Here is an 11,105-nt window from a genome sequence, read left to right as displayed (position 1 = left end):
TTGTGAGGGAGAAAATGTCCTGCTTTGGACGTGTGCAGACACTGATAGGTTTCCTGTTCTATTAGGGAGAAAAATCTGACATGTTTATGCTATAAAACAAAATGTATCTTTTTATTTTAAGATGAGATGTAGATTAAAAAATGATAAACACATTCACACAAGAGCAGAAACTGAGGAAATTAGCCATAAAAATACTTCGTTTTCAATCACTCCACTGAGCATTCGCATGAATGTATCATTTGTTTCTATGAAAAAGAGAGAAATTGATTATACACAAAGCAGATACTTTATTAAGGCTGTAACAGACACTGCAGGGTTTCTACTGAACTATGACTAAGGTCTGTGTCCCTGGTTGAACTTTCATTCCTCTTGTGACCAAACACTGTCCAGAAGAGGAAGATACATAAGTCACTCAGATTGGAAAACGTCAAACGCTTTTCCATAATCTCTGGAATGTGGGATACTGGTGTCTGGAAGACCAGGAAACTGCTAGCATATGTTCACAGGGCAATCAAGCAACATTAGCAGCTTTGGCAAGATGTGTCTCTACTTCTGTGGAAGTTATAGCAGAATCATAGGAAAGGTGGAGTCTTCGTGCTTGTTTGGAACTGAAATTGAGGTCTAGGATGGAAACAGCCTCATTCCTGTAATAGTGATATCAGCACTACTTTCCGAAATTGTCCAGCAGTTCCTCAGAGACTTCTTCAGCAGACTGTCCAGATTAATTTTTACAAACTTGATTTTTTAAGGCCCTTGGGACAATTTGTGGCAAATTAACACAGAAAGCAGTGACTGGTAAATGCATACGGACCTGTGTATAAAAAAATAAAATAATAACATGTACTATGAAAAGATATATTTAAGGTTTCAGCATGTCCTTGTACATCTAAATTACAACCTGTGGTCTATCTGTTGCTCTGCATGCTTGGACAGCCCACTTTCTCCCTCTTATTCAATGGCTAGGACCCCCACAGAGGTTTCAGTGGTAGCTCATGTTTAGCGCTGCAGTGAGATGCTGGTGGCGTGTTAGTCATGGAACTATATTGTCAAATCAACTTGAGGCAAAAAGACAATAGTGACATGTTTAGAAGGATCTCAGAACAGAGCCATAGGCCATGCCCCTTCACAGCTGAAGAGTGAGTTTGTGATTTATTGAAACCCTGTAAATCATCTTTAAAACCCAGGCCTGTTTTGGTGTCCCTGGGCTGGAGGGTGGGCTTAACATCACTGACTGTGCTCATTAAGCTGAGCTCATCTGGAGTGAGTTATTCAGATTTCATGAGCTTGTTTATGGAAAGCCCTGTTTGGCTTGGAGCAAAAGAAGTCACATACGTGCAAGTAGCTGAAAAAACATTTCATGTCCACACCCCAGAGAATTGGTGAAGCTAGCCACATTATGGTGCAGTCATTTGTACACAAAGCTTGTTTAATCTCCACAGAAAATAATTCAATTAAATGGGATGCTCTAGAGAAGCTACACATCTGGTAGCCTAATGCTACCAGAACCAGTGAAACGTGCTGGTTCAGACTCGTGTACATATTATACAACTTGCATGTATTTTACTAGAAGACTGTTGCTAGGACTTTTAAATTGTGTTAAATTGTGTGAATTATAATTAGCACTTGAAAAATGTGTACTATTCATCATTTGCGGAAATTTTGTGTTCATGTGAATTTCTGGCAACAAGAAGATATTAGCCTTAAAAACGTCCCCTAAATGATACCTAAACTAAATCTTAAACCTAAACTTAAACATAGTCATAATTGTAGGGTTTTATGCTTGTTTACAGTTAACAGATTAAAATAAAATCTAACCCTATACTAACACTACACCAAATCCTTAATCCTAAGCATAACCACAAAAGTAACACTTAAACTAATTCATTCATTGTCTGTAACCGCTTATCCAATTCAGGGTCGCGGTGGGTCCAGAGCCTACCTGGAATCATTGGGCGCAAGGCGGGAATACGCCCTGGAGGGGGTGCCAGTCCTTCACAGGGAGACACAGACACACACATTCACACCTACGGACACTTTTGAGTCGCCAATCCACCTACCAACGTGTGTTTTTGGACTGTGGGAGGAAACTGGAGCACCTGGGGGAAACCCACACAGACACAGGGAGAACACACCACACTCCTCACAAACAGTCACCCGGAGGAAACCCACGCAGACACAGGGAGAACACACCACACTCCCCACAGACAGTCACCCGGAGGAAACCCACGCGGACACAGAGAGAACACACCACACTCCTCACAGACAGTCACCCGGAGGAAACCCACGTGGACACAGAGAGAACACACCACACTCCTCACATACAGTCACCCGGAGGAAACCCACGCAGACACAGAGAGAACACACCACACTCCTCACAGACAGTCACCCGGAGCAGGAATCGAACCCACAACCTCCAGGCAACTGGAGCTGTATGACTGCGACACTACCTGCTGCACCACCGTGCTGCCCACTTAAACTAATGCTAAACCTATTTTTAAACCGAACACTAAGCTCCAAAAGAATAAAAGAGGCAGAGTTTTGTCACTTTCATCTAAAACCAAAAACTGTTAACTCCAAATGTGTGGAATCGCATTATGTTGTTTTCTCATGTCTGAACCTCCTGTGTGCTCTTTGAATTGATCTCTTCTGTCTTTTTGTCGTACCTCCTGTTGCTTTCATTCGTTACTTTTTCTTGCTTGTTTCTTTTGTGATTATGATCTCCTGTTAGTGTCTCCTGTTGTTAAGTATATTTCCTTGTAGTTTCTAACCCAGTGTTCCTTCTCCTTGTCCTATGGCATTGGTCTAAGAACCCTTTGTAGCATCTTTATATTTAAGAATGTATGATGAAGCAAAAAAAGGTTCTGTTGGGCTTTTTTTAATGAATGATCTTGCAGTTTGGCTAGAGGGGTATTAAACTCCCAGCTCTGTAAATCAGACCAGAGTTCCACCGAATATCAATGGCAGTAATAATTCACCATTAGCACCTGACCTCACTAATGCTCTCATGGCAATTTAATTTGGACAAAATGTATCTCAGTATAAGACATGAATCAGTTCAGTTTACTTTGTCGATGGCATTCATCTGGTCATCTGACACCTTCAAACTCTTAAAAGTCCAAAATTCAAGAGTGTCCCTAGGGGAACATCTCATCAGCATGTTTCCCCAGCTGGAGAGAACATTTCTGGGCCTCCAGCTGGGAGAGAGTGAGTCTGACTGCTCCACAGTAGATCAAAGGTAAAAAAAAAATAAAGCCCTTTTCACTTCGAGGGTCTCTCTGAGGTCGGCTGTGTTTGTTTGAGATTCTCAGTCTGACACGTATTGAGTCTCCTGACCCTATGGACCATCTCTGATGAATGGCATTCACCCTATAGGCCTTAGGTAAACTACGCTCATGTAAAATCTCTCAAGGTAGTAAAAATGTACACGTCTGCCGTCTAATTTACGGTTATTTAAAGTTTATCTGAAGTAAAAACTGGAATAGAATGCTGTGGAGCAGACACATATGGGGCTAAGGTCACCAGCATTGATCTGATATGCAGTGGACTTACATTTTGTGGAGGATCAGGACTGATGGAGCTACATCCAACACCTCTGAACCATGTTAGTATTCCATTACTACAGGGCATCTGGTTAAACTATTCCATAGCCCAAGGTTGGGGGGAATTTTAGTGACTCTAGCCTTGCTTGGCATTGAGTACGGTGACCTTACGCTCATTTGAAACTGTTACTGAGTGTTTGGTTTTATTTCATGATTTTCTATGTGGGCACAACTGGAGTTTTGGACTTAGTGTAGCAAGTAATGAGTTTTTGGGTGTTTACTTTGGCTAAGGGACACATTTGGACTGGCAGTAAAACCAGCAGAAGTCAGAAATATAATGCCTAATGCTTCAGGAGAGCTGTTTAACAGTAATGCTCTATTTACTGTGAACAGCAGAAAAATACAGAAAACTCTGAGTCAAGTGAGAAACCATGAAAGCCAAGGAGTAAAAATGTAACAGAATCCAGAGAGGTGGGATACCCTGCAGAGAAACATCATTTTGGGTTGAGGCAGGAATTTGTTTGGGTTTCTCAGAGTGTTTCATCGGGCCGTATTAAATGCTTTCGAAAGAACATGGAAATTTGGCAATAACCACAAGTAGTTTTAATTTTCACTGAATTTGGTGGAAAAGCAGTAAGTCATGACTTAAACCACACTTGTAAATTTAACAGATCTAAGGAGCAGTGGAGAGAAATGCGATCAAGTCTAGACCATAAAGACCAGTGTGGACTAACAATGAATTAATGCTGGTGTTTGAAATCTAAATTATTATAGATAATGTGTGCTGTGTGCCTAGACATAGACCAGCTGTTGGAACATTTCTTAAAGGATTTGATGGCATTCTGCCATGAGAACATGAGCCACTGCAAGCCACTCACCACAAAGACAAAGAGCTCATTCACTCAAGAAAACAGGTCCACTGCTCCACAGAGCAAAGCTGGGGCTCTATAGCCAATTAGCCTATCGTCGCTATCCAATCAAAACACGTATCTCTATTTTCGTCAACTTTAAATTTACTACATCACTTGAACACAACAGCTGTCCTTCACATTGTGTAAAATTTCATGAAGAACAGACCCATAGAAATGCTCCAAAATTGTTTTTTTTCCTTCTCCTATAAAGTTGCTATTACATTATTAAAGCTAATGAATAGCATTTAGCATCATGTTCCTGAAGGAAATTATTAGGCTGTGTTTACTCAAAGAAATATGAAAATGTGAATAATTCCACAACGTTTTTGTTGCATCTCATTGAGTGTTCAGTGACTTTTTCCCCTTAGATCGCTACAGAGATTCTGGAATTTCACAACGCCGCCTTAGAATCCACACCTCTGTCCTACAGACACAAAGGCTAGATTCATCTTTCCGCCAACTGACCCTGTAATGGAATGTATAAATAAATATTTTTAGCACAGCAGCATTTAAACAGCTAAAATCTTAGAGATATTGCTGTTATATTAATGTGTGATCACAGAATTATTACATTGTGAATATATATATATATATATATATATATATATATATATATATGTATATATATATATATATATTTGCCTTCCATTTACAAGTTTGAGTTTATATATTTTACATTTTTTCTGTTCCTTTAAATGACTATAACTAATATGTCTAAGGCTGTAGAAAAATCACAATAAGCACAATAATAACAGTGAGTAAAGTAGCTCCTATCAAATACTTAATTAAACTTGTAGTAATCTGGGTAAATATAAAGGTAAAGTGAGGTTGTTGTATTACACAGTTAACCACAGCCCATTCATGCCCCTCTAGCCAACTCTTGGCAATGATCATAGTGATTGATTGCAGTTGCTCCAGAGTGTCACAGTTAATTCCATGTATGTTTGTTTTTGTTTGCTTGTTTTTTTTTGGGGGGGGGGTTTGTATTTTTTGTTATTTTATGAAGTTATACAAGCTGTGTGTGCAAACTGAGCACCCATGTGTATACCTTGACATAGGATTGTAACCAAGACAGAAGCCCAAGCCTTTGCTTTCCCTGACAAATTCAGGACCGTGCTCTCAAATAGGCCCCAGATGGTAGTTTATATGCCAAGTTTAAGCAGGTGTGCAGGCCAAAAGTCCACTGTTGATTAGCCAACACTTCCAAGTCAATCTAATTATTACCACCCCTAAGGTCCAAACTCATACCTTAAAACATGGACCAAATTTGTGAGTCTGTCTCTTTTTGTTCATTAATATTCATTACGTATTCTACAGCACTGCTCACCTGGGGCCCATAGGGACTTCCTCTATTTATGGTCATTACTTTTCTCCAGCCAAGGCAGTTGGAAATAGAGGATTTCATTAAAGACAGATGAGCAAACAGAGGTCTGAATGTGTGCCCGTTTGGTGTTGTTCTAGCAGCAGTGGGTGGGCCGGCAAGGATGCAGTCTTCCACTGTGAGAAGCACAGGCAAAAGTGAGATTTTAGAAAGTGAAATCATCTTAAATCTAGTCAATATTACTTATATATCTCATTATGATACAGTTGTGAGAATGTTCTTTAGTTGTTCCACCTATTTCTAGATGCTTTGTACTTGTGTTTTTGCACCTAAAATAGGTAATATGTGCCAAAAGAAAAAGAGAGGACACTTTCTCTAGTAGTAATGGCTAAAAGCAAGTAAATATTCTGAATAAAGTCATAATATCCATAATCTCTTAAAGACAAGAATCAACATATCCACTAGACTCAGTGAATCATCAATCAGACACAACGTACCTTGATTACACTGTGAACTGGGGACCATGGAACTCTCCAGCTGTTTCAAATCAGCAATGAAATGCTTTTTTTCTTAGCTCAGATGGCATGACACTCTCTGTGATCAAGAACTGGGGTTGACAATGACAGATTGTTTGGAATAGGTTCTAGTCCATGAAATGTGGTTATTGCAACTAGGCTGAGATTTGATCCTGATTTACACTGCAGAGACGCAAAACTTAACACAGCACTCCATTCAGACAGAGACTCAAGCCTGGACTCACCCCTCACACTTGACTCGAATCTAGATTTGGTTTTTACATGTCATCACTGTCCCCCAAAAAAACATACATCTGAAAAATAGTAACTTTACAGGAGAAGGAAAAAACGGTCTTAAATTTCAATGGAGGTCAATGTAAAAAAGATTTAATTCCAAGTCATTTTGAAGCATTTCTATTGGTCCATTCGTTAAGACATCGTTTACACTGTGTGAAGGACACTGTGCTATGTTCAAATTTTGTTGTAAACTAAAAACAAACAAAAATTGCAAATGTATGTTTTTAATTGGACAACAAAAATATAATGAAATGTTCTGCCAAAATGTAAACATAGCATGTAATTTAAAAAATAGCATGTAATTTAAAAAATTCAACAGTGAGGTCAGCACAGGTCAACAAGAAACATTCAAGAAGCTTGAGCCAAAAAATGTGGTATTTGAAAAGTGAGGTCAGGTCTGGAAACACAAGTATCCAATTCTCCAAAGGACAAGGGGCAGCAGTGGGTTAGGGCTTCACACAAACTTAAGAGATCTTAGTCTGGATCTCAGGCACCATGGCAGGAGCAATGTTGGATTACATCTGAGAGGATGCATCTGCCTTTACATTTGACAGCTGCCAACATGCCCTTTAACAAGACTCTTAACCCCAGGCTGATGTGGGGGTGAGACACATTGTCCAGTCCTATGTCCACAAGGTGGCACCAGTTCTTTTATTAGCATAAGAGCATTAGTGATGTCAAGTACTGATGTTTGATGATGTGCTCAAGGCTTAACTCTTCTTTTGCCAACAGTTGACACTGGACATCCCAATCTAGGGAGAATTTACAAGCTTTCATTTCTGTTTCTGCTAAAACAGTGCACCCCAGTATCAGGTAAATTCACGCATTATAAAAGGAGTTTACATATGTTTGGACATACAGAGTACTTCTGGAAAATTAATTCTGGAATTCATTTTAATGGCCATAACGTGTGGTTTCTGACTTTTTCGCATTACTAAATGTATTAAGGTTTTCGTTTTTGTAGCTCCCCTGAATGGTTAAAGTTTTGTGGCTGTGGAAATTGTGGACAGGTCTGTGGTACTAACATACCAACATTTTCCTATTGGCTTGAAAGAATGAAGTAGGTATAAATAGGTGTGTATCTGTGGGTAGGGACTTTTATATGACTTTATAGGAAGCAATCATATCACTTCCTCGTCTCTGTGCTCACTGTCCATTTTATCAGCTCCACTTGATCCAGATAGCACCATCACAGAGCAGGTATGATTTGGGTGGGGATCATTGTCAGTGAATGGTGTGTTAGTGTGTGTTGTGCTAGTGGGAGTGGATCAGAAACAGCAGTGCCACAGGAGGTTTAAAAGCCCTCAGTGTCACTGTTGGACTGAGAACAGTCCACCACTCAAAAACATCTAGCCGAGAGAGTCCTGTGTCCACTGATGAAGGACTAGAGGACGACAAACCCAAACTGTGCATCTACAAGGTGGACCAATGAGGTAGGTGTGTCTAATACAGTGGTCAAGGTGGACACAGGGTTTAAAATCTTCAGCAGCACTGAACAGAACTGTCTTAAAGACTTTAAATGTAGGAATGTGCAACAGAGATATGGATCTACCAACAGCTTGTGGTCACGTTATGGTTAAAAAACCTTAACCTTGGTTTAATCTTGGTCTTTAACTTCTTTAAAGATAAGATTCTCTTACTTTCTTTGTACAGGTACAGTCAGATTCATTTTGGGGCAAAATCTCATTGTAGATGTTGGTGGGCTAGACGTTTTGGAAGTCACTTTCAGCCTCAAAACTTGACGTGCTTCTGATGTGCTTAAAAGAATAGTATATTTAGCATTTAAGTGAAAATCAAAGGGGCCAAGAGACATTTTAAGGGGTCATTTCTAGCTAAATCTTCAGAATAACAATATGCAAAAGGTCGTACACAACAGTCCCAGAGGTAAAGTTGCCTGACTCAGGTTGTGATTCAGTCAGAGTGGACTGTCAAGTAAGTGTAAGTTTTAGCATTCCAGCTAGCTTGGTTCTTTGAGTCCAGATCACTACTCTGATCATTTCATTGCATGTAAATTTCTGGATTCCAAAACACCACTGCACCTCACTGAATTTAGGCAGAAAACCACAGCCCAATACTTGGGGGCGTGTAGCCTCCTGACACTTGGCATTAAAAAGGCAGGAGAATGTTCATTTGAAGACCACTAAATTGGGACCACATAAAAAATATTCTAGCTAGTCAAATCCCAAACAAGACTTTGTTACTACATGAGCCACATCGTGTGTTTTGCATTTCATCAAATGACATCATTCACTCAGAGCAAAAAACTGAAAATACAAACTCTGGACATTAATGGGTATCTATATGCACTCAAACTCCAACATTACGGTATCATTGCAGCACTTTGTGACCACATGACATTAAATGGTCAGTGAAATTAGAAGGGCAATAGGGATGGGCATATTTTGTCCACTAAATGTCTTACAAAGAAACTTGTTAGAAGCATTTCTCAGCAACTCTTGACCCCACGACTGCATCTGTGAGAAGATATCAAAGTAAAACTCACACAGCTCAGCTCTGATATCCGCAAATGTATTAGTGCAGGATGCAATTAATCCATCTAGATGAATTCATGGGAATGAACAAACAAGCGCACCACCACCAGCTGTGGAACAATGGGATCTTGGTCAGCACCACATTCCACTTCACAAACACGATTTCAAAACTGGAAAAACAAATTGCATTATATATTCAAAGAATATGTATTGGTCATAGGGCGGCACGGTGGCGCAGCTGGTAATGGCGCAGTCACACAGAGGTTGTGGGTTCAATTCCCGCTATGAGTGACTGTCTGTGAAGAGTGTGGTGTGTTCTCCCTGTGTCTGCGTGGGTTTCCTCCGGGTGACTGTCTGTGAGGAGTGTGGTGTGTTCTCCCTGTGTCTGCGTGGGTTTCCTCCGGGTGACTGTCTGTGAGGAGTGTGGTGTGTTCTCTCTGTGTCTGCGTGGGTTTCCTCCGGGTGCTCCAGTTTCCTCCCACAGTCCAAAAACACATGTTGGTAGGTGGATTGGCAACTCAAAAGTGCCCATAGGTGTGAGTGTGTGAGTGAATGTGTGAGTGTGTGTTGCCCTGTGAAGGACTGGCGCCCCCTCCAAGGTGTATTCCTGCCTTGCACCCAATGATTCCAGGTAGGCTCTGGACCCACTGCGACCCTGAACTGGATAAGGGTTACAGATAATGAATGAATGAATGTATTGGTCATGGGTAATACTTTAAAGTCATAGTTCATGATTGTGAGAAAAAAAAACTCAGAAAATTCAGAAGATGTTTTCACACCATTTAGTTAGTTCTCCAGTCTGTTAGAGTGCTGGAAACAGGTCTAATGTGTTTACAAAGCCCCAGTGTGCCCCAGTAAAAAAAAAAAAAAAATGGCTCAGTCTGGTATGCTAGGATTTTCTTTCTCTCTCTCTCTCTCTCTGTTCATGGCAGAGGCATGTGCAGTTTATTAGACAACAGAGAAAACTCCGATCCTGGAGGTTGTGGGTTCGAGTCCCGCTCCGGGTGACTGCCTGTGAGGAGTTTGGTGTGTTCATCCCATGTCATCCCAGGTTTCCTCTGGGTGCTCCGGTTCCCTCCCATTATTATTATTATTATTATTATCGTTACACTTATATAGCACCTTTCTAGACACCCAAGGACGCTTTACAATCCACACTGCTCAGAACACTCAATTCACACACACTGGCGAGAAGCGGCAGCCAAACACGCACAGCGTACTCTCAACCAGAAACGACCGTCCACCTGGAGGACTGCATCGGGCACTAGGGTTTAACCCAGGACAGAGCGCCAATCCATATCTGGGCTCACACATACAGACATTCATTCACACACCAGGACAGTTATTAGAGAAGCCAATTCACCTACCCTCCATGTTTTTGGACTGTGGGAGGAAACCGGAGCCCCCGGAGGAAACCCACGCAGACACGGGGAGAACATGGAAACTCCACCCAGATGGGACTTGAACCCAAGATCCCAGCGCTGGGAGGCGAACGTGCTAACCACCAAGCCACCGTGCCGCCATGGTCCAAAACACACATTGATAAGTGGATTGGTGACTCAAAAGTGTTCGTTGGTGTGAATGTGTGAGTGTTTGTCCCCTAAAGCACAATTCAGATGTGACCCCACATTACTCAGGACTATATTATGTGCATCAGAACAAGCAGCAGCATTATCGCTTACAAAAGGAACAAAAGCACTTGGAAAACACTAGCATCAGGAGACCAAGGAAATGATCATATATCTACAGCAAATAAAACTGGTTTCTTTAGAAACCTTGTGAGTGTGTGTATGTGTGTGTGTGTGTGTGTGTGTGTGTGTGTGTGTGTGTAATAACCCCACTGGCAGAGAAATACTAGAGTGATGACATCCACCCATGGTGGGGGAGCCAGTAAAGTCTGACCCGGAGGACCTCGATGCTCATCTGAAGTGAGCATGCATACATCAGTCATTCTTCCATTGGGTCTAGGAGAGATGTTAGTAGTGAAGGAATTTTCCTTAGTAAACTGTTAAATGTCTAACTCTGTTTTC

This window comes from Hoplias malabaricus, chromosome X1 (assembly GCF_029633855.1).
Source record: "Hoplias malabaricus isolate fHopMal1 chromosome X1, fHopMal1.hap1, whole genome shotgun sequence".
Classification (NCBI taxonomy): domain Eukaryota; kingdom Metazoa; phylum Chordata; class Actinopteri; order Characiformes; family Erythrinidae; genus Hoplias; species Hoplias malabaricus.
Note: the sequence above shows the minus strand (reverse complement) of the source record.